At 44.9% G+C, this 19,722-nt stretch overlaps 2 long non-coding RNA genes across 2 annotated transcripts in view; one reads left to right on the top strand and one right to left on the bottom strand.

Moving 5' to 3' along the window:
• LOC140701381 (uncharacterized) overlaps window positions 1-11,122 on the bottom strand; it is a 44,176-nt gene extending 33,054 nt beyond the window's left edge. Inside the window, exon 1 of the long non-coding RNA XR_012080313.2 lies at window positions 10,331-11,122. This is a non-coding gene — a long non-coding RNA (uncharacterized LOC140701381). The remainder of the gene's footprint in view (window positions 1-10,330) is intronic.
• A 1,106-nt stretch (window positions 11,123-12,228) lies between these two features.
• On the top strand, window positions 12,229-14,505 carry LOC140701383 (uncharacterized). Its single transcript, XR_013537675.1, has 2 exons — window positions 12,229-12,421; window positions 12,891-14,505. It is a non-coding gene; the product is annotated as an uncharacterized LOC140701383 (long non-coding RNA).
• Window positions 14,506-19,722: the final 5,217 nt, after the last annotated feature.

Here is a 19,722-nt window from a genome sequence, read left to right as displayed (position 1 = left end):
CGTACCCGGAAATGACTGTCATGGAAACAAAAATACAATATTGTTTTTCTATTAGCATCAGTTTCAAGGCGAACAATCCAAATATTTTCGGACTCGCAAGACTGATGTGGAAAGAAAAGCCAGCAATAAGATAATCCCAAATGGCTACTGGCTTAAATGAGGCATGCCATTCTTGGCTTATGTCGTATTCTGTGTACGTATTACATTTCCGTGTCGTTAGTGGTTGGGGTTCCATTTTGAGTTCTTGACAGGAAAGTGAATTTGAAAGAACACTTCCAAAATAATATACATTAAAATGGGCTTGAGGTCTCATCCATCAGAAAAAAAAAATCCTAGCTTTTGAGTGCTATATTCTGACATGCCGGAGCATGAAAAATTAGAAGGAAAATATACAAACAAGAACCAACATGACACCTGATGGATGAGGTCAAACAGGAGTTGGGTCAAATTCAGACCCCCCCTCATCTCACCATGCCCCTCAAGATCCAGAGGCCTTTGGCGTTTAGACGCACTATCCCTAGATGTTTTTGCTTTTATTTACATCTATTACGCATCCTGTTTATTACTCTCTGGCATGGTTTACGCATGGTGCAACTTAACGAGGTTCTTCCTGTGAATGTGAACACCGCTAATTACGAAGCAAGGGCAGACAACACGGCAGTCTTAAAGGCCTTGTTTCAGAGCTCAGAGAGGGGACTGAGGCCTGCACAAGTTCCTCTGTAAAAGGAAAAAATATCATAATAAAAGAATTGTGTGGGGGAGCACTAATATATAGGGAGGAGAGTTGGCCCCCTAGAAGGACTTTCCTCCACGTAGCCATGTTTCTAGAGATGGTCCACCCCACTGTGTTGAAGCCATCACCATCCTCTGGCAGGGAGCCATAAAATGATTAATCTTTGGGAATATTCTTTGCTCTATGATGGTACATCTCCAGCTGGGGAATCTTGGGCCTGACTCCTTTTGTTGCTATGGAAACAGGCGCCGTTTGGGGAGCCCTGGGACATATTGATATGAAACACGGAGCTGCTATTCACGTCATGCCACCTAGCATTTCTCTAGGCTTTGCAGAATCGGGTCTACTACCTCAGGCTCCGTCATCCATAGGACCCAGAGCCCCTTTGGAGCCATGCAGAGCCAAAACAGTATAATGGCCCAAGAGAGGAGGCTTCGATTAATTCCTCCTTAGCCAGCAAGGTCATTTGGCATTTGGTGACCATGGACAATTCATATTCTTGCACGCTAGCCTATCTGACAGGGTTGCTGGAAATATAAAACCAGGAGGAAAAATATCACTGGAGTTTTTTTTTGTTTTTTTTTTAAAGAAGGAGGGACAGAGATCCTGGCAGTTAAATTACATACAGCACTCAACATAAATTCTGGCAAACTAGTCAGCTGCTACAGGCATATATCCTCAGGTAACACTACCCTGAGTTAACATTAGCATTGATACTGAGGAATCTGAAGGCACTCCTTGGCTTTGGCTATAATTCTGCAAGGACAAAGAATGGAAGTTAGGATATTTTTTTCTCCTTTTGCAGTAAAACTCCTAGAATTCTCGAGCTAACATAGCAACTTTTTCCAGCCTCTGAGCAGGAACCGGCTTTTACTTTGGTACCCAATGAGCTTGTGAAATCTGGCCCACCCTTGGCCTTTCTTGACCTCCACAGCTGTAGCCTAGAAAACATATCGCTGGTCTACACCTTTTCTGCTTTCCCGATAGGAGCTGATCAGACCAGCTCCTATCAGTCCTGTTCTTGCTTAGTCGTTTAGTCATGTCCGACGCTTCGTGACCCCATGGACCAGAGCACGCCAGGCCCTTCCACTGCCTCCCGGAGTTTCGTCAAATTCGTGTTGGTTGGTTCGGTGATACGGTCGAATCATCTCATCCTCTGTGGTCTCCTTCTCCTCTTGCCCTCACATTTTCCCAACATCGGGGCTTTTCCATGGAGTCTTATCTTCTCATAAGATGGCCAAAGTATTGGAGCCTCAGCCTCAGGATCTGTCCTTCCAGGGAGCACTCAGGGTTGATTTCCTTCAGAATGGATAGGTTTGTTCTCCTTGCTGTCCAGGGGACTCTCAAGAGCCTCCTCCAGCACCACAATTCAAAAGTATCAATTCTTCGGTGGTCAGCCTTCCTTATGGTCCAGCTCTCACTTCTATATGTCGCTACTGGAAAAACCATAGCTTTGATTATGCAGACTTGTTGGCAAGGTGATGTCTCTGCTTTTTAAGATGCTATCTAGGTTTGTCATAGCTTTCCTCCCAAGAAGCAGGTGTCTTTTAATTTCGTGACTGCTGTCACCATCTGCAGTGATCATGGAGCCCAAGAAAATAAAATCTGTCACTGCCTCCATATCTTCCCCTTTTATTTGCCAGGAGGTGATGGGACCAGTGGCCATGATCTTAGTTTTTTTTTGATGTTGAGCTTCAGACCATTTTTGTGCTCTCCTCTTTCATCCCCATTAAGAGGTTCTTTAATTCCTCCTCACTTTCTGCCATCAGAGTCGTATCATCTGCATATCCGAGGTTCTTGATATTTCTTCCGGCAATCTTGATGCCAGCTTCGGATTCATCCACTCCAGTCTTTTGCATAATGTATTCTGCATATAAGTTAAATAAGCAGGGAGACAATATACAGCCTTGTCCTCTGGCCACTGCTGAGTTTTCCAAACGTAAAGGCATATTGAGTGTAGCACCTTAATAGCATCATTTTTTAAGATTTTAAATAGTTAAACTGGAATGCCATCACCTCCACTGGCCTTGTTGTTAGCCAGGCTTTCTAAGGCCCACTTGACTTCACTCTCCAGGATGTCTGGCTCAAGGTCAGCAACCACACTATCTGGGTTGTCCGGGACATCCAGATCTTTCTGGTATAATTCCTCTGTGTATTCCTGCCACCTCTTCTTGATGTCTTCTGCTTTTATTAGGTCCCTACCATTTTTGTCCTTTATCATGTCCATCTTTGCACAAAATGTTCCTTTAATAGTTCCAATTTTCTTGAACAGAACTCTGGTTTTCCCTTTCTATTCTTTTCCTCTATTTCTTTGCACTGTTCATTTAAGAACACCCTCTTGTCTCTCCTTGCTGTTCTTTGGAAGTCTGCATTCAGTTTTCTGTAACTTTCCCTATCTCCCTTGCATTTGGTTTCCCTTCTCTTCTCTGCTATTTGTAAGGCCTCGTTGGACAGCCACTTTGCTTTCTTGCATTTCCTTTTCTTTGTCATGGTGTGTGTTGCTGCTTCCTGTACAATGTTACGAGCCTCTATCCAAAGTTCTTCAGGCACTCAGTCCACCAAATCTAGTTTCTTAAGTCTCTTCTTCACTTCCACTGTGTATTCATAAGGGATTTGGTTTAGATTCTACCTGACTAGCCCAGTGGGTTTTCCTACTTTCTTCAGTTTAATCTTGAGTTTTGCTATGAGAAGCTCATGATCAGAGCCACAATCAGCTCCAGGTCTTGTTTTTGCTGACTGTATAGAGCTTCTCCATCTTTGGCTGCAGAGAATATAACCAATCTGATTTTGGTCTTGCCCATTTGGTGATTTCCATGTGTAGAGTCACCTCTTGTGTTGTTGGAAAAGAGTGTTTGTGATGACCAGCTTGTTCTCTTGACAAAACTCTATTAGTCCTTGCCCTGCTTTGTTTTGAACTCCAAGGCCAATCTTACCTGTTGTTCCTTTTATCTCTTGACTCCCTACTTTAGCATTCTAGTCCCCTATAATGAGAAAAACATCTTTATTTGGTGTCAGTTCTAGAAGGTGTTGTAAGTCTTCATAGACTTGGTCAATTTCAGCCTCTTCAGCATTGGTGGTTGGTGCATAAACCTGAATTACTGTGATGAAAGGTCTGTCTTGGATTTGTACTGAAAGCATTCTATCATTTTTGAGATTGTATCCCAGTACACCCTTTCCAACTCTTTTGTTGACTATGAGGGCTATTCCATTCCTTCTACGGGATTCTTGCCCACAATAGTAGATATGGTAATCGTCTGAATTGAATTTGCCCATTCCCATCCATTGTAGTTCACTGACACCCAGGATGTCAGTGTTTATTCTTGCCATCTCTTGTTTAACCACATCCAGCTTAACGAGGTTCATAGATCTTATATTCCAGGTTCCTATGCAGTATTTTTCTTTGCCGCATCGGACTTTCCTTTCACTCCCAGGCACGTCCACAGCTGAACGTCCTTTCGGCTTTGGCCCAACCACTTCATTAGCTCTGGAGCCACTTGTACTTGTCCTCCGCTCTTCCTCAGTAGCATGTTGGACACCTTCTGACCTGAGGGGCTCATCTTCCAGCATCATATCTTTTAGCCTTTTGTTTCTGTTCATGGAGTTCTCTTGGCAAAGATACTGGAGTGACTTGCCCGTCCCTACTCCTGGTGGATCGTGTTTAGTCTGAACTCTCCACTATGGCCTGTCCGTCTTGGGTATCCCTGCACAGCATAGCCCATAGCTTCTCTGAATGACTCAAGCTCCTTCGCCACGACAAGGCAGCAATCCATGAAGGAGCCTACAACCTATCAGTCTTACAGCCTCCATATATGAAAGTCCCAGACCATATCTATCCAACGTTCCAGCAGCGTATAATTTCTGTGGGTGAGGGGGACAGGATAGGACTTAGAGGGTTTGCTCAGTTTGATCTATGCTCCCAACGTCCACAAACCCTCGCACAATGCTTCCCATTTCTTCTCGCACACAAATCATGTATTCCGTTCTAACCGAGATTAACAGAAATCTGCACGTACCAAAGCAAAGGCTGACATAAAAATAAAAATTGTGGAGGATGGCCAGTTAAGGAAAGATGATTGCTGATTTAGAGTGAAGACCAATCTGGGTCTCTTCTTTTTTAAAAAATATATGTTTCTAATCCTTTTGTCTGGTGGCGTTGGCATTGCTGTTGGTTTCTACATATTCCTGATGGATTAGCCCCCTGCCTCAGAAAACAAGTTCTGGGGCTAAGCAGTCGTAAACTCTGGCTCAAACCAAGTCGTGCTCCACAGCAATGATGTAGTTATTTTTAATTCCTCCAATGCTATCCGAAGACGAAGGAGGAAAAAAAGCTATGCCTTCTCTCTGTGGACAAGACCCTTAATGCAGGCGAATGCCAGGAGGTACAATGAACTTCTGACAGGGTCCTCACAAAATCTCCTTTCCTACAAGCATTTCATTATCGTCATGTGGATATTGCAAAATCATTATCAGCCATGATTAGCACAATATTTTGCCGCTGACTTTGGACTGATTAAAACCTCCCCCGTTCGCTACCGCCAAATCAACCAGCTTATTAGCACTCTTTTCCGCGCATACGTTCTGTGTATATCTGCTCTGCAGATCCAGATCATTTCAAAATCCACCCACCTGGCAGCATTTATTCAAAGGAGTCTGGAGAGACAAGACTCATGAAAGGTGCAGAGCATTATTTTCTAACTCCTCTCGTGAACTTTTCATTGCTACCTACAACCATTACGGAGGTTTGAAAGAGGTCCAACATCTGTAACGTAGACACTCATGGCTACAGCACTCTTAAAATTATTCATGCTAAGCTATTAGCCTGCCACGTTGCCTGAACCACTGTTTATTTATAACGTCCTGTAGTCTTAGCAGCCAGTGTGTCATTTATTCAACAGCAAAAGCAATAAAACATTGATTTCGTTCCAACAGGTGCGGGAAGAATTGTAGAAGTAAAGTGATATCTGCCCTCCAATTATGCTCTAGGGAGGGCACGCAATAGACTGTAATTAGGTCTACGCAACCTTGCTTCCCTAAAGCATGGCTGTTCCTATGATTTGCAAATAATTTACGTTAAAAATTGCTGCAATGTATTTATGATTTTCTAAAGGAAGAGAAGAAATAAGGAGAGTTAAGGGGTGGCTTTCCGGCCTACAGCTCCCATCAGCCTTTTGCCAAGATGATCAACAGTGCCGGAAGATAAGAGTTATGGTTCTGACAACATACTGGGACCCACATTCATTCCAAAAGCTGAATAAGAAGCAGAATATAATCATTGGCCGAGACTATAATTGGTTCAGTGGGGCAGATTTACTTCTACCCCTCCCCTCCCAAATATTTTGGAAGGCTAATTACAGCTAAAGAAACAAAAAAAATCCCATGAAAACAAGAGGCTAATTTACATTCACATGTTCTCTACATCTCCACAGACACCCAGGAAACTCTGTACGTCCTTGTATGGTGATGAATTCATATACACATTATGTGTGAACCCACCAACAGTGCCTTCTTTAAACACAACACAATATTTCACCCTGGCAACTGAACTAAAGCCCCCCCCATACATAAGGCTGAGAAAAAAACACAACACTTAACTATGATCAGTGCTAATCATGGTTTGTCTCCTTTACCCCTGGTTATGATTTCAAATATAGAGGCAAAATATAGGTGATTGTTTCAGTGCACAAAGAGAAGTAATCTTGAATATGGTTTGTATAACAAAACATCAAAAATAACTGTGCTGTTCCATACAAGGGCAAACACCCCAAACTCACAGTCAAATGATGCCTTTATAAGGACCAACCAAAATACCACAGAAATGTGAAAGCTTCTAAGTTCTATAGAACTCTTCACCAAACTAAATGATACAAAAAGGAGGTGATGGAAAAATGAAACTGAAGAATCCAGAAATTAAGTCAGTATCGTCTGCAGTTTGGACTTAGTCTCAAAATGGAGGTTTGCGCTGAACAGAATAAATTGGTAAATGTTCCAGGAATCAGATTACATCTTGCATTCTGGGACAGAGAAGCATGGGCTTCACCTTCTCTATCTCAGGAAATCCTAACCATAGTTAAGAGGAAGAAACCATAGCTAAGCATGGTGTTCGCCGGAGCCAATGTCGACTTAAAGGCACTTCTGAAAGACATCCGTGGCCAGATTTTAAGGGATTTATAAAGCTGAGATACTCAGCAGATGTGTCGGACGGTAAACGCCACTGAACTTCCATCGCCTCTTTGTGACTCAATCAGAAAAAAAAAATCATTCTATGTTACTTTTAATTATTTAAAATACTTCCAAACCACCTGAATCCAAATGGATTCCAGGATGGTATACAAAAGAATGCAAAAAACCACGATAATACCAATTTAAATACAATACCGTAAAGAGGGGGAAAACAGGAAAAACTTGCCTAAAAAATAACAACAGGCAACATTACCTGAACATTACTTAAATTCCCAATGTACTGTCAAATTAAAAACAATCATAACTTGACACTGAAAATATTGTACTGTCTGTACCAGATGTACTTCTTTGGGAAGGGTATTCCAATGTCAGGGTGCTATCTCATCTTCGTAGATATTTATTTTTATTTAAAGTCATTTTTTTTAACCTCACCGTTCTCCTTAAAGTATTGATTTTACCTCATGCAAGGCGGCTTACATCATTAAAACACAATATTGAAAGCTAACGACAGTGAGAATGCAAATACTCAAAAGGATCAAATCCAGACTAGAAAACATAAACAACGCCAACACACGTTCACAGCAATAAGGCATAACAACCCCGTTTTAAAAAAACCCACTCAGGCAGCCAGTCATTAAGAGAAAGGTCTTTGCCTGTTTGGGGGAGGACAGCAAAGATGGGGCCAGGCTGGCCTCCAGTGGGAGGGAGTTCCAGAGTCTTGGAGCAGCGAAAGAAAAGGCCCTCTCCTGTGTCCCCATCAAACACGTCTGTGAAGGTGCTGAGACCCAGAGAAAAGCCTCCTCAGATGACCTTAGCACTTGAGCAGGCTCATATAAGCTATACTGTATGTGCGTGATGGTTGACACAAGATATGGAAATACTACATTCAAGAGGGAATTAATGGATTGATCTTAAAGCAAATCATGGATGCAAAGTGCAAGGGTGTCCATGCAGAGCTTTGAAGGAAGACAGCCTGTCTCCAGCATGATGTAGCAACTTACGGCTCTTATCTCTAATCAGGGGCAGGACATAAGAGCGGTGATCTAAAAGCTTTGGAAAATTATGTACCTTGCTCTTGAAGTGTATTTAAAGAGCTGAGTGTTTTCTTTTGGAGGAGCACTGAGCTACGCTCTTTATCCCCGTAAGCTATTTGCACTGGGGCTTACACCTGAGTAGACATACACAGAGCTAAAATTTTATTTAATTTTTTTTGTATGCATTGTTTGAAAAATGTCCAGATTGTTAAGAATTATAGCTAGTCCATGCACCTTGATGGACTCCATTTATTTGGCATGCACAGGAATGCAAGAATCTAAAGAATTTTCCCCAATTGGAATACGGCCCTCAAGCTGAAAAAGAATTTACTCCAATCTCAAAGGATTGGATTGAATATTGGAGAGAAGAAGGTGAGCTTGGGTAGGTTACGTCTCCTCTACCCCATAACTTGGTAAATTGCTTGGTAAATATAGCCACTAACACGAATGACTAAGGAATTCGGGAACTTGTTAGTCCAAACGCCTTTCTCAAACTTTGCCTTGGGATAAATAATTAAGGTCCTTATAAGTCAAAAGACAACAAGTTCTGTAAGACCCTGTGGAAACACAAGGAAGAATTCAATAATAAATGTAGTCGTTATTATTGCCCGATAAATCTTTTCTATGAATCAGAATAGCATATTGTTCTCATGGAAGAAAAATATATTTATTTATTTCTTCGATTTATACCCTGCCCATCTAGACCGAAGTCTATTCTTCAAGTATACATTCAAGTATGGCAGGCTGAGGGCTTCTTTTTGAGGTGGGAAAATGTGTCAGAGGATGGATTTCCAAACTCTCTCTAGGAATAATTGAGGTGAGGAGAGGCATTTTCCATGTGTCAAACAGATTCTCTGGCAAACGGTGTAATAACGATGTCGAGGAAGTAAAATTGGCAAGAGCGTAAAATTTCTCAGAAACAGTCCATCGAAGAATCCATGTTCAGACTCCAAAATTCTGCTTGCTGATGACACCAACATTTTACTTTAAAGCTTTTGGAAATGGAAAATAATTCCTTTTGATGAAAATCGTCTATTAGAGTTTATTAGGCTGAAGACTCGATATGATTAATCAAGTGATTTATTAATCACAGATTAAAATGCGGGGAATTAATCAGATTTTAATCCGTGCTGTGTTTGCAGCACGGATTAACCCACCTACGTGTATCTCGGGGAATGCGATTTATGCACTTCCTCGCCTTAAAACTTAGCTATATTGCATTGTGCATGTAATGGTGAAGCAGCAAAGACGGATTGGCTAAGCTTTCTGTGACAACACGGAATGCTCACAAGTATTCCAAGTTCTTAAGGAGCAAAGCTTGGCTCTTCGTGAAGGAAGAGGAGATGGTTGAATTTGGCTGGAATTTTAACCTCACATAAATATTAAGACAATCTGAGGATTATGAAAACATTCAAGGGAACAGAACCTGTTGGATAATGCGAAGATATGAAATAGGCAGCAATCTTGGAAGGTGAAGAAACGTTTAAGATTAGAAAATAAGAATGGAAACATAAAAGAACCAGGAGGTTGCTGAGGTGAATTTTATATTTTAATTTGAATTAACAAGCCAATTCTCTGCTTGAAGATTCTGGCTGAATAAAGAAGGAATTATTGAACTGAATGCCGAATCATGCCTTTGAAATAGTTATTCCATATGTCATGAACCATCATTTTCATCAAAAAAATGTAGTTTTCACTACACACTTCCCCCCCCCCCCCCCCGCTTTAGACAGTGTGGCTGCAGTCCTATACGCAGTAATTTATAAAGTGAAAACTGGAAATTCCTCACTAGTAAAAGGAGGGAAGATTTAAACTGAAGGATCCTGAAAAATCTGGAATCTTTTTTTTTTTTTGAACAAATAGGAAGGGAGAAGGAAGGTTAAGTGAAAACTTGCTTTTTCCAATTATTTACTAGTAAAGGAGAGGAAAACTAAGCTGAAGCACCCTGAAAAATCCAGAAATCTTAGAAAGAAGAGCGAGTGTGTGAGAGAGAAAACTGGAGGTGGAAGCTAACTACTGTCCTCATATTCTGACCATGGAATTCTAATTCTGTATAATAATATTTTCCCATTGTTTCTAGTGAACTAAAAGGGACACCTGTAGCCGCCCAACGACCACAAATATAACAAAACCCAACATGGAGTAGTTATCATCAGTGACTTTTCCTCTGGCTGCCATTCCACCAATCAGCACAAAGCATTGTCATAGCCCGAAGCATCCACCACACCCATCCCATGATATTCCCAACATATATACATTTTTCATGCGGCCACAAATCTTCTCCCCCCTCGATGATGCCCCCAGCCAAACTGCTGTCCAAGAATCCAGAGTTCCTATTCTTAGAAGTCTAGGGGGGAAAATATATTTTTTTTTGAAGTCTCACCTCTGAGGTTCATGGAGGATCTTGGCAGATGATTCCCAGACCTTTCCAGTGTCTTGACCCGCAGAGGAGGAGAAGGATCCGGTGTTTTAAAATGGGGCAGGCAGATGCTACTGAAAAGGAGGAAGAAGACAGACAGACAGAGAGAGGAGAAAGAGGTCCACCCCATCCCGGATTGACCATTCTCCCATGCCCGCTGGGACATCCGCTGTTACTACAAGGCTGTGTGTGCCCGGATGGCATTCGTGGCAACGACTTATCATTTCCCTCTCCTTCTTCTTTCTCACCGTTTGCCGCAGCGCCAAGATCAGCAACTCTGTTCACGTGCCCGCGTAGGTGATGCCAGCCCCAACTGGCTTTGACACGGTGCCAACGTCAGATGGGCACAGGTGTGCCAGGGGGACAAAAAGCAATGGCGGAGGGATGGGGGAAGAAGAGAAAGAGCTATTTAATGCAGAGCGGGTTGGGGTGCCGATCTCTGCGTCTGGGTGGCTCAGTTATGCAGCTGTCCCCCCCCCCAAGAAAACCCAAGAGGCACCTAACCAGCAGATTTTAGCGGTGCTCTACCCATGTCCTTCAAACCCATCTTTCTGGGCACCCATCTTTCTGCCCATCGTCTCTGGCGAATCCCATCCTGGCGCCATCCTCCGTCTCTCATCCGAAGTGCCCATAACGCTGTGCCTGGCTCCAGTCTTGGGTGCCCGTTGCCATCAAAGCACACCGACGCCTCTCGCCTTCCGTTTTTGGCTCCTTTCGTCTCTCCCTCCCTGCCTCCCGATGCCGGCTGGCGTGCCAAACAACGTGGCTGGGCCATGGGGCACCGTGCCAGCCCTCGAAAGCACAGCCGCGAATCAATGCCGCACCAGCCTCCACCCTGGTGCCAATCAGTGGCCCTGGCCCTCCGCGTGCTTTCGCCTCCCTGCGGGCACAGCTCTGCCAGCTGCTGCCTTCGTTCCCCCTTCCTGGTCTCCCCACTCACCCCCACCACCACTTGGCTGTTCTCATGCACCAACCTGGCATCGCACACTCTGCCTCTCACCCCCCCCCTCCCCAGTTGGCATTAGAGCTGGCGAGCGAAGCGAATGCCGCAGAGGGAAGGGAGGGTGGTAGGGCGGGCTGCTGCTCCGTGCCAGCTGTCATCGCCCCTCCCCCTGTGCAGAATCGCTCCGGGTATCGGACTGGCATATGCCACCTCCTTTATTTTCTCTCCCCTCTCCCCAAACCTTTCCCTCCATTCTTTCTTTTTAGCACTGGCTTTCCCCTTCTATCCATCCTCTGACTTTCTCTCTCCCCCCCCCCCGTCCCCCCGTTCCTGCTCTCTTGCTCTTCTCATACCTCTGGGCAATGTTATCCTTCTACTCTCTCCTCTCTTTTTTTTGGTCTTTTCCTATCATCCTATCCTTTCCCTCTTCTCTCTTCCTCTATCTCTCGGTTTCTTGCGCCAACCTCCTTCTAGCACCCAGTCCATCTATCTCCTTTATAGCAGGTGCCCACTTCTTTTATGCCAACTACAGCTGCGCGGTGGCGTGGCCATGGGGGAAAACCCAGGGTGGGTGATGAGTGCATGGGGGGGGGCAAGCTTGGTGTCCCTACCGGCAAAGAAACACCCACCCGCCCACCTCAATCCGTATAGAAGCACGCACGCACGCACATACACACACACAAAAACTGGAGTCCTTCGCTTCTCCTCTCGCCACCCTACAATCCGCTGTTGAAAGTGGCACGGTGCCAGCCCATAAAGAACCATCTGTGCCCCCCCCCCGTCGGTAGCTCGGGCCCCTCCCCCTCTCTATAGCACTAATTGGCAGCTGAATTAATTAAATCGTGGATGCTAATTAACATTCTGTCTGTGCAATGCTAAGGCGAGGGGGGGAAAGAGAGGCAAAGCATAGAGGGTCTCCACTGGGCATTGAGAGAAAGAGAGAAAAAGTGGGCACAGGAAGCGTCTGTGTTTGGATGGCGGGTGGCAGGCGGGCAGATCTGGTTTTATCCCCAGCCCTGACAGGGGAGCAAAATCTTTGGGCTTCAAAGTTGCAGGAACACAACATCTCACAAGGATGCCCAGTCCTAAGCCAGAGACAACAAGAACAAACTGTAAGTCTGCTTGCAACCTTTTACAAAGCTTAAATTTTTGGGGGGTGGATTTTGGGTGTCGGGGTGTCTCCACTTAGCCAGCCTTCCTATCTTGGACGATGGAGAGGCATGCGTTTTTGGGAGGTGCTCTGAGATGGAATGAAAAAACACCTGTTTCATATAACACTTTTTGAAGGGCAGGTGGGACTCAACGTAAAACAAAAATTTAAAAAAGCGGGTAGATGGGATCTAACTTCTCTGGCTACCTTCTGGAATCAACCACTTAAGGTCTAATTGAAAAACAGAAATAAAATTCTGAAGTTCTAAAATTCTAAAGTTTTATTCTAAAATTAAATTCTACAGGAAAACTAATGCCACACAGCGGAAGCGGGAAGACTATAGTACCTTTGCTATTTAGGGTTTGGTTGTGGTGAGAAGCTCAACTTTAAGAAGGACTAGAAACCTGTATCCATTCTTTGCATTCTTTTAGCAGAGACATCATCTTGCCGACAAAAGTTGGCATAGTCAAAGCTATGGTTTTTCCAGTAGCGATGTATGGAAGTGAGAGCTGGACCATAAAGAAGGCTGACTGCCGAAGAATGGATGCTTTTGGATTGTGGTGCTGGAGGAGGCTCTTGAGAGTCCCCCGGACTGCAAGGAGAACAAACCTATCCGTTCTGAAGGAAATGAACCTTGAGTGCTCACTGGAAGGACAGATCCTGAAGCTGAGGCTCCAATACTTTGGCCATCTCATGAGAAGAGAAGACTCCCTGGAAGACTCCCTGGAAAAGCCCCTGATGTTGAGAAAGAGTGAAGGCAAGAGGAAAAGGGGACGACAGAGGACGAAATGGTTGGACAGGGTCATCGAAGCAACCAACATGAAATTTACCCAACTCTGGGAGGTAGTGGAAGACAGGAGGGCCAGGTGTGCTCTGGTCCATGGGGTCACGAAGAGTCGGACACAACTAAATGACTAAACAACAACAAAAAAAGCTCAAAGATGCTTGTCCCAAATTTGTGGGAGAGAGATTAAAAAAGCTGCAGCTTGGTATAGTCTATATTTCTAAATTTCTGAAGCCGACTCTCTATCCTACCCAGATCCTCTCAGGGGCTTGTTTGTAAACAGAAAAACCTTTTTGATGTATATATGTCAGGACGTGATTCCCAACCTTGACTCCTCCGATGCTCTTGGACTAAAACTCCCAGAAGCCTTCACCCCCAGCTGTGCCAGCCAGGGTTTCTGGGAGTTGCAGTCCAAGAACATCTGGTGACCCTTGGTGGAGAAGCACTGCGCCACAGCGTTGACTAGCTGCTTTCCTAGACAAGAGATCTCAAAATCCCCCAGCCAGTATAGTCACTAGTCATGCTTCTTGAGGGATGTGGAGACGGAGGAGTTCGAAAGAGTCACTTTTATAAGCTCTCCACCTGTGTCTGAGTTATGGAATCCCAGGAAACCTGAGAAAATCTTGGTGGCTGATTTTTTTCAGTGCCTTTTGAAAACTTCCTTACTCAAGGGTGGCATATTTTGTTGGGTTCCTTCTGTTTGAACTCATTTGGGGGGGGGGGGGGGCTGGTCTTACGATTCCACTGCTTAGCCATATTGATGTACTCCATTGTTTGCTTGTTTTGCATTTGACAGTCCTAATCCCTCGGTGCACCTTCAGACAGAAAACCAGTACATATTGGCTAGGAGAAATAAATAATTACTGTACTTTGCAGCAATAAAAACTCGTGCAGGCTTACTCCATCCCTTAGCACTTTTCTCCATCGTACCCTTCCTTGTTTTCTGAAAAACCTTCACGTCTCCCATCTCTTCTGCACCATTATGCAACTCACGTACCAACCCCCCCCTGTAGCACTGCATAATTTAGGATTCGAAACAAATGCAAAAAATGTCATTGAAATTATTATTTTTAAATGAGCACAAACAGGGTGTCTTAAGCAACTCTACGTTCTAACAATGATACCTGTTACAGGAACTTGTTGAAGTGGATTGAAACCAAAAAAAATATTTTTTTTCCCCTTGCAGTCTCATGAACTCCAATTTGGGAATGAAAGCTTTCCTGTGATTGATCCAAGCCTAAGAATAAAAACAACCCTAAAACAACGAGTGAACGTCTCACTTATTATGTCTTCACCCTGAAACCCGTCACCCTGAGGCAACACAAGGAATCAGACTCGTTTCCAAAGAAAGGCAAAAAAAAAAAAAAAAAAAAAAAAGAAAGGAGGACCTGTTCCTGCATTTTGGCAGCTCACAAAAAAATTTAACTTTGCTCAGATCAACAAAACAAGATCGCACAATCTGGGAAAACGGGGAGCTTTCTTAATACCTGGTCTTCTTCCACTGTTTTAATTCCCCAACCAACATTTAACTTTTGTCTCACGTTATAATATAATCTTTAACGGGCTGAAGGGTGTGTGTGTGTGGCGCGCACGCGTTTTAAAGCATATTTTCATATATAACAGGGGAATAACTTCAAGAAGTCCAGGAGTCCCACAAACCTGCCCCTGGATGTTAAAGAGGGCGGTGTCCACTCAAGCAAAGGCCACCCTAAAATATTTTTCATGCAAAATTGCTTTTTAAACTGAAAAAGACCCCTTTCTCTCTCTCTCTCTCTCGCTCTCTCTCTCTCTCACACACACACACACACACATACATATGACTAACATATTTGGGCAGGATCCTGTTGGCATCTGTGTACGTGGTGCCTGATCACATACCCCCCCCAGTTGATATTATTATTATTATTATTTATTTAATTTATATGCTGCCCACACTATCTTTTTCAAAAAAAGTTTTACGTATAAAGGTGAGGAGGTGATGGCGTTATGTTTTGGTTCTAAAACCATGAGGTTGGAGGAGTCCATGTTGCCATCTTGATATCCAGCATAGCAGGTAAAGCAACAAAATGTTGCAGTGTGAAGTGCTCCTTCCCCGCCAGAGATGGGCATAAACTCCCAGGTCGGCCGTTCGTGTTGGTTCATTTATTGGCGGAACAGGTTTTCCGGTGCTTCAAAGCTCCACCTCCTCTGGCGCGCGTCCACTTAGATATTATTTTTATTTAATTTTAAACCAGCCTCCTCCTATTTAATTTTTAATTCTTCCACATACTAAGTCATCGGTCCTCCCAACATACTAAGTCATTAGTTAGCGGCTGTAACGACTAAAACTACTTTTCCCCCCACAGTACGTACAATTCCCACGATTCCCTAGCTAACCCTAAGTCATTTTTCCAAGCTTCCGATCGGATGTCGCTTTGGCTTGATCCAAAAACGATTTCCTCCAAAAAGCTAGCAGCCTCAGAAAATATCATACAGACGGGAAGCACGGATTTCCCTAGTTTTACTTCCGAGTAGGAGAAACAGTAAACTATGAGGGACACGGAGCGCAGTTCCAGTTAGAAAATTGGGTACACCAGGACTATCGTTTATATACTCTTTGGAGTCAATATTTGTGTTGCTGCCATGCTTGTACATATGGTAAAGTTTAATACTTCTCCTAAGATGTGCTGGTTGAGGATAAAGGGAAGTGTAGTCCAAAATAGCAGGAAGGGCAGGCACTAGGAAAAATTCTTCTGCTGCAGTTCACAACACTGCCGAGCTGGGAAAAAAAGACATTTTTTTTTGGACTACCAAATCTCAGGATCCATATGTTGGCCAGGGGAGGAGAACCTCCAAATGTCATTTTTTAAAAATAAGCTCTGGTTATACCTGGCCATGGAGGAACACGAAGAGGGCAAAGGGAATAGTGCTTAAAATCATAGAATTATTGAGTCGGAAGGGGGCCTACAAGGCCATGGAGTCCAAACCTCGTGCACAATGCAAGGATCCAGATCAAAGTGGATCGGAAAGAGGGTTGACCAAATTTTTCTCTTGAAGGCCTCCAGCACTGGAGCGGTGCTCACCACCTCCCAGAATCATGGGTCCCATTGTCATACTACTCTAATAGTTAGGAAGTTTTTCGCGATATTCGGACTAAATCTGGTTTATTGTCACTTGAGCCCATTTTTGTGTGCTCCACAGATCCGCCTCTGTAGGACTACCTTTCCAGTTTTTGGAAGGTACTGTACTATCCTTTCTCTCCTCAACCTTCTTTTCTCCTGGCTATACCTGCCCAGTTCTTTCCGTCTTTCCTCCTACGGCTTGGTTTCCAGCCCCCTGATCATCCTTGTTGCCCTCCTCTGGACTTGCTCTAGAATGGTCAGCATCCTTCTTGATGTGCAGTGTCCAGAACTGGATACAGTGCTAGACGAAGCCTAACCAGTGCTGAATGGTGGGGGACTAGTAGCTCATGGGATATAGACACTGTCTGTTAATGCATCCTAAAATAGTATTTGCCTTTTTTGCAGCCCCATCGCACGGTTGGCTCATATTTAGCTTCGGATCTATAACATTTTCAAGATCCTTCTCACTTATAATATTACTGAGCCAAGTATCCGGCGTCTTCTAACTGTGCATTCGCTCCCCCCCCCAGGTGCAGTTATCCCTGTTAAATTTCATCCTGTTGTTTTCAGCCCAATGCGCAAACCTATCCAGATCTTAGTACAATTTGCCTGATCTGGCTCACCATGGTCGTTTTTGCCCGAGGGTCCCTGTAATCCTCAGGCCGGTCCAACCCAGAGCAGCTGCTGAACTAGGTCAGATGCCCAGCCACTGGGGCTCCGGACTCCACCTTTTCTAATTAGCAGGACTCGCCGTGCGACACAATAGCCGTTAAAAAAAAAAAAATCACATGCAACTACGGGAAAGCTAGGCTTTCCTCCCACCCCGAATTCCCCAGAGGTCACATCACTCCAAATTTCAACTTCTGTTTGATTTTGAGCCCACGGAAAATACAACAACACACAGCCTGGTGTGATGAGGCAGAAGAACGGGGAGGGGGGAAAAATCGTAACACTTCTGCTGACAGTCAGGGAGAGCGCAGATCATGGCCGAGCGCCTGCGGCTGAGTTAATACGGGCGGGTGAGCTAATGGGTATGGCCTCCGGGTGGGCTTATGGTGTGATTAGTTTACACCTAAGGGCACATCCTGCTCCCGCGCATCGCAGCCCACGAGAGCCAGCTTGCCAAGCTTGGCTGCCCGTGAACCCCAGCGTTAGAAGGGATGGTTCAGAAGCCCCTGGCAAAGACGGGAGCTCATGTCTTGGATGGGCAAGGTCCGGCTTCGCCACCGCCGACTCCAGTTAAACCGATGGCAGGCAGCCGAAATGACAAAAACCTTCCTTTTCCACTGGGGACTTTTGCTCTTCTTAACAGCGGATGGGATGAACCTATTTATTTATTTTATTCGGCTTATATACCGCCCATCTAGAATGGGTCTACTCTGGGCGGTTTACATATCATATCAAAAAATAAACTAAAATCCAGATTAATCCAAGATGGGAAAGGAAAAAAGGGGGGGGGGAAGAAGAGGAAGAAGGAGAGAAAAGAAAAAGAAAAAGGGGAGACAGGCTGATGGCTGTAGGGAAGGCCTGCCTATATAGCCATATCTTCAATTGGGTCTTGAAGGCTCTCAGCGAGGGGGCCAGGCGGCTCTCTACAGGGAAGTTGTTCCAGAGGCGAGGGGCCACTGCCGAGAAGGCCCGGCTCCTAGTTTTTTCCCTTTAGACCTTTCTTGGTGTTGGGCACCTCAGTTGCCCAGCCTGCCTGGAGCAGGTAATACAGGTAGAATTGGGCGGAAGGCGGCGCTCTGCCAGGTATCGAGGTCCTAAACAATTAAGGGCTTTATATGTAATGATTAGCACCTTGAAATCAATGCAGAAGTGGATAGGTAGCCAGTGTAAGGCGGCCAAGGTGGAGGAAATAGGGTGAAATCTTTTCACCCCTGTTAAGAGCCTGGCTGCCGTGTTCTGGACCCTCTGAAGCTTCTGCATCCGTCTCAAAGGAGGCCCCACGCAGAGGGCATTACAGTAGTCTATTCTTGAGACTACAAGCGCATGGACCAGCATGGTGAGTGCCCTCATGTCGAGATAGGGACGCCACTGGGCGATCCACTAAAGATGTAAGTGGGCAGACAGAATCACAGACACTACCTGGGTCTCCATGGTGAGCACCGGGTCAAGATGGACCCCTAGATTGTGAACTGAATTCTTTGTGGTGAGAGTCATCCCCCCCAAAAGAGAGTTCCCCAAACCACTGACATTGGGGGGCCCCACCCACAGGACCTCCGTCTTGTCTGGGTTCAACTTTACTCCATTCGACTGCATCCTTTGCAGAACGGCCTCCAGGCAGCACCCAAGAAACAGAACGACATCCACCGCAGACAGGAAAAAGGAGATGTCGAGCTGGGTGTCATCAGCGTATTGGTGACACGAAGCTCCACATCCCCGGATGACCACCCCACAGCCTCATATAAATGATAAAACAGCATTGGGGAGATGATCGAACCCTGCGGAACCCCACAACTGAGGGACCACGGGGCCGATATATTCTCCCCAAGCTGCGCTCTCTGAGGACGGCCGCAAAGCAATTTCCAACACTATTTATGTCAGGAGTCTTTGCAACCTTGCATGCTGCCTTTAGTAGGTTTGGCTGGGAGGGCCCTTTCTGGGCTGGGCTGACTATCCATCTGTCCAAAACTAACCAATCATTCCTTCCCCACCTCTGAACCAAAGAGAGACCCGCCTCTCTCCTCTGTGTCTCTTTCCCCTCTCTTTAGTCTGTTGACGTACGTTGCTGAAAGCAGTGATGTTTGCCAGTTCACTTTATCCATCCCACACAGGTTTTCTGGCTACCCCCCCACTCCCATTCCACCCCGGAAGATAGGTCTGGAATAGGGTGTCTTTGTACCCTCTTCTAAGGAGGACAGTCCTTGACTTGAAGCCTCTTCCAGCTTAGTCTAATATAAGGCCATTCCTGAGAAAGGTCAACAGGACAAGCCAAGCGCTTCAGGACACTAAATCCACGTTTACACAGGCCTAAGAGAAATCTGTTCTGTTGCAAACCACTTTCTCTGCTGTGAAGCTGCAAAATTCACATTTGGCCTGTAACTACAGCCTCAAATATAAGTGTATTTAAAATCTTTCCATCCCGCCTTCTCTAGTGAATCTAGAGCTGGCTTGGTCTGTGGTCTGCCCTATGTCACGATTCCCAAAACGGCCATTAGCTAAGGATCAAGGATGATAGGAGCTGGAGTCTTAACGTCGTCTTACAACAAGGACGAGTCACGGTGGTCTTTTTGATATTGTAGGCCTCCATTATTGCTCACCACGGAGTGGCATGCTCGTTAGGAAGAAAACATCTCCTTGAGGCCATAGTTGCCATCACCGGTTCTGGAGAGCCATGAAGTTTTCGGCCCCTAACTTAAGAGCCACACTAATTTT

This window comes from Pogona vitticeps, chromosome 6, assembly GCF_051106095.1.
Source record: "Pogona vitticeps strain Pit_001003342236 chromosome 6, PviZW2.1, whole genome shotgun sequence".
Taxonomy (NCBI): domain Eukaryota; kingdom Metazoa; phylum Chordata; class Lepidosauria; order Squamata; family Agamidae; genus Pogona; species Pogona vitticeps.
This window is presented reverse-complemented; position numbering and strand designations above follow the sequence as displayed.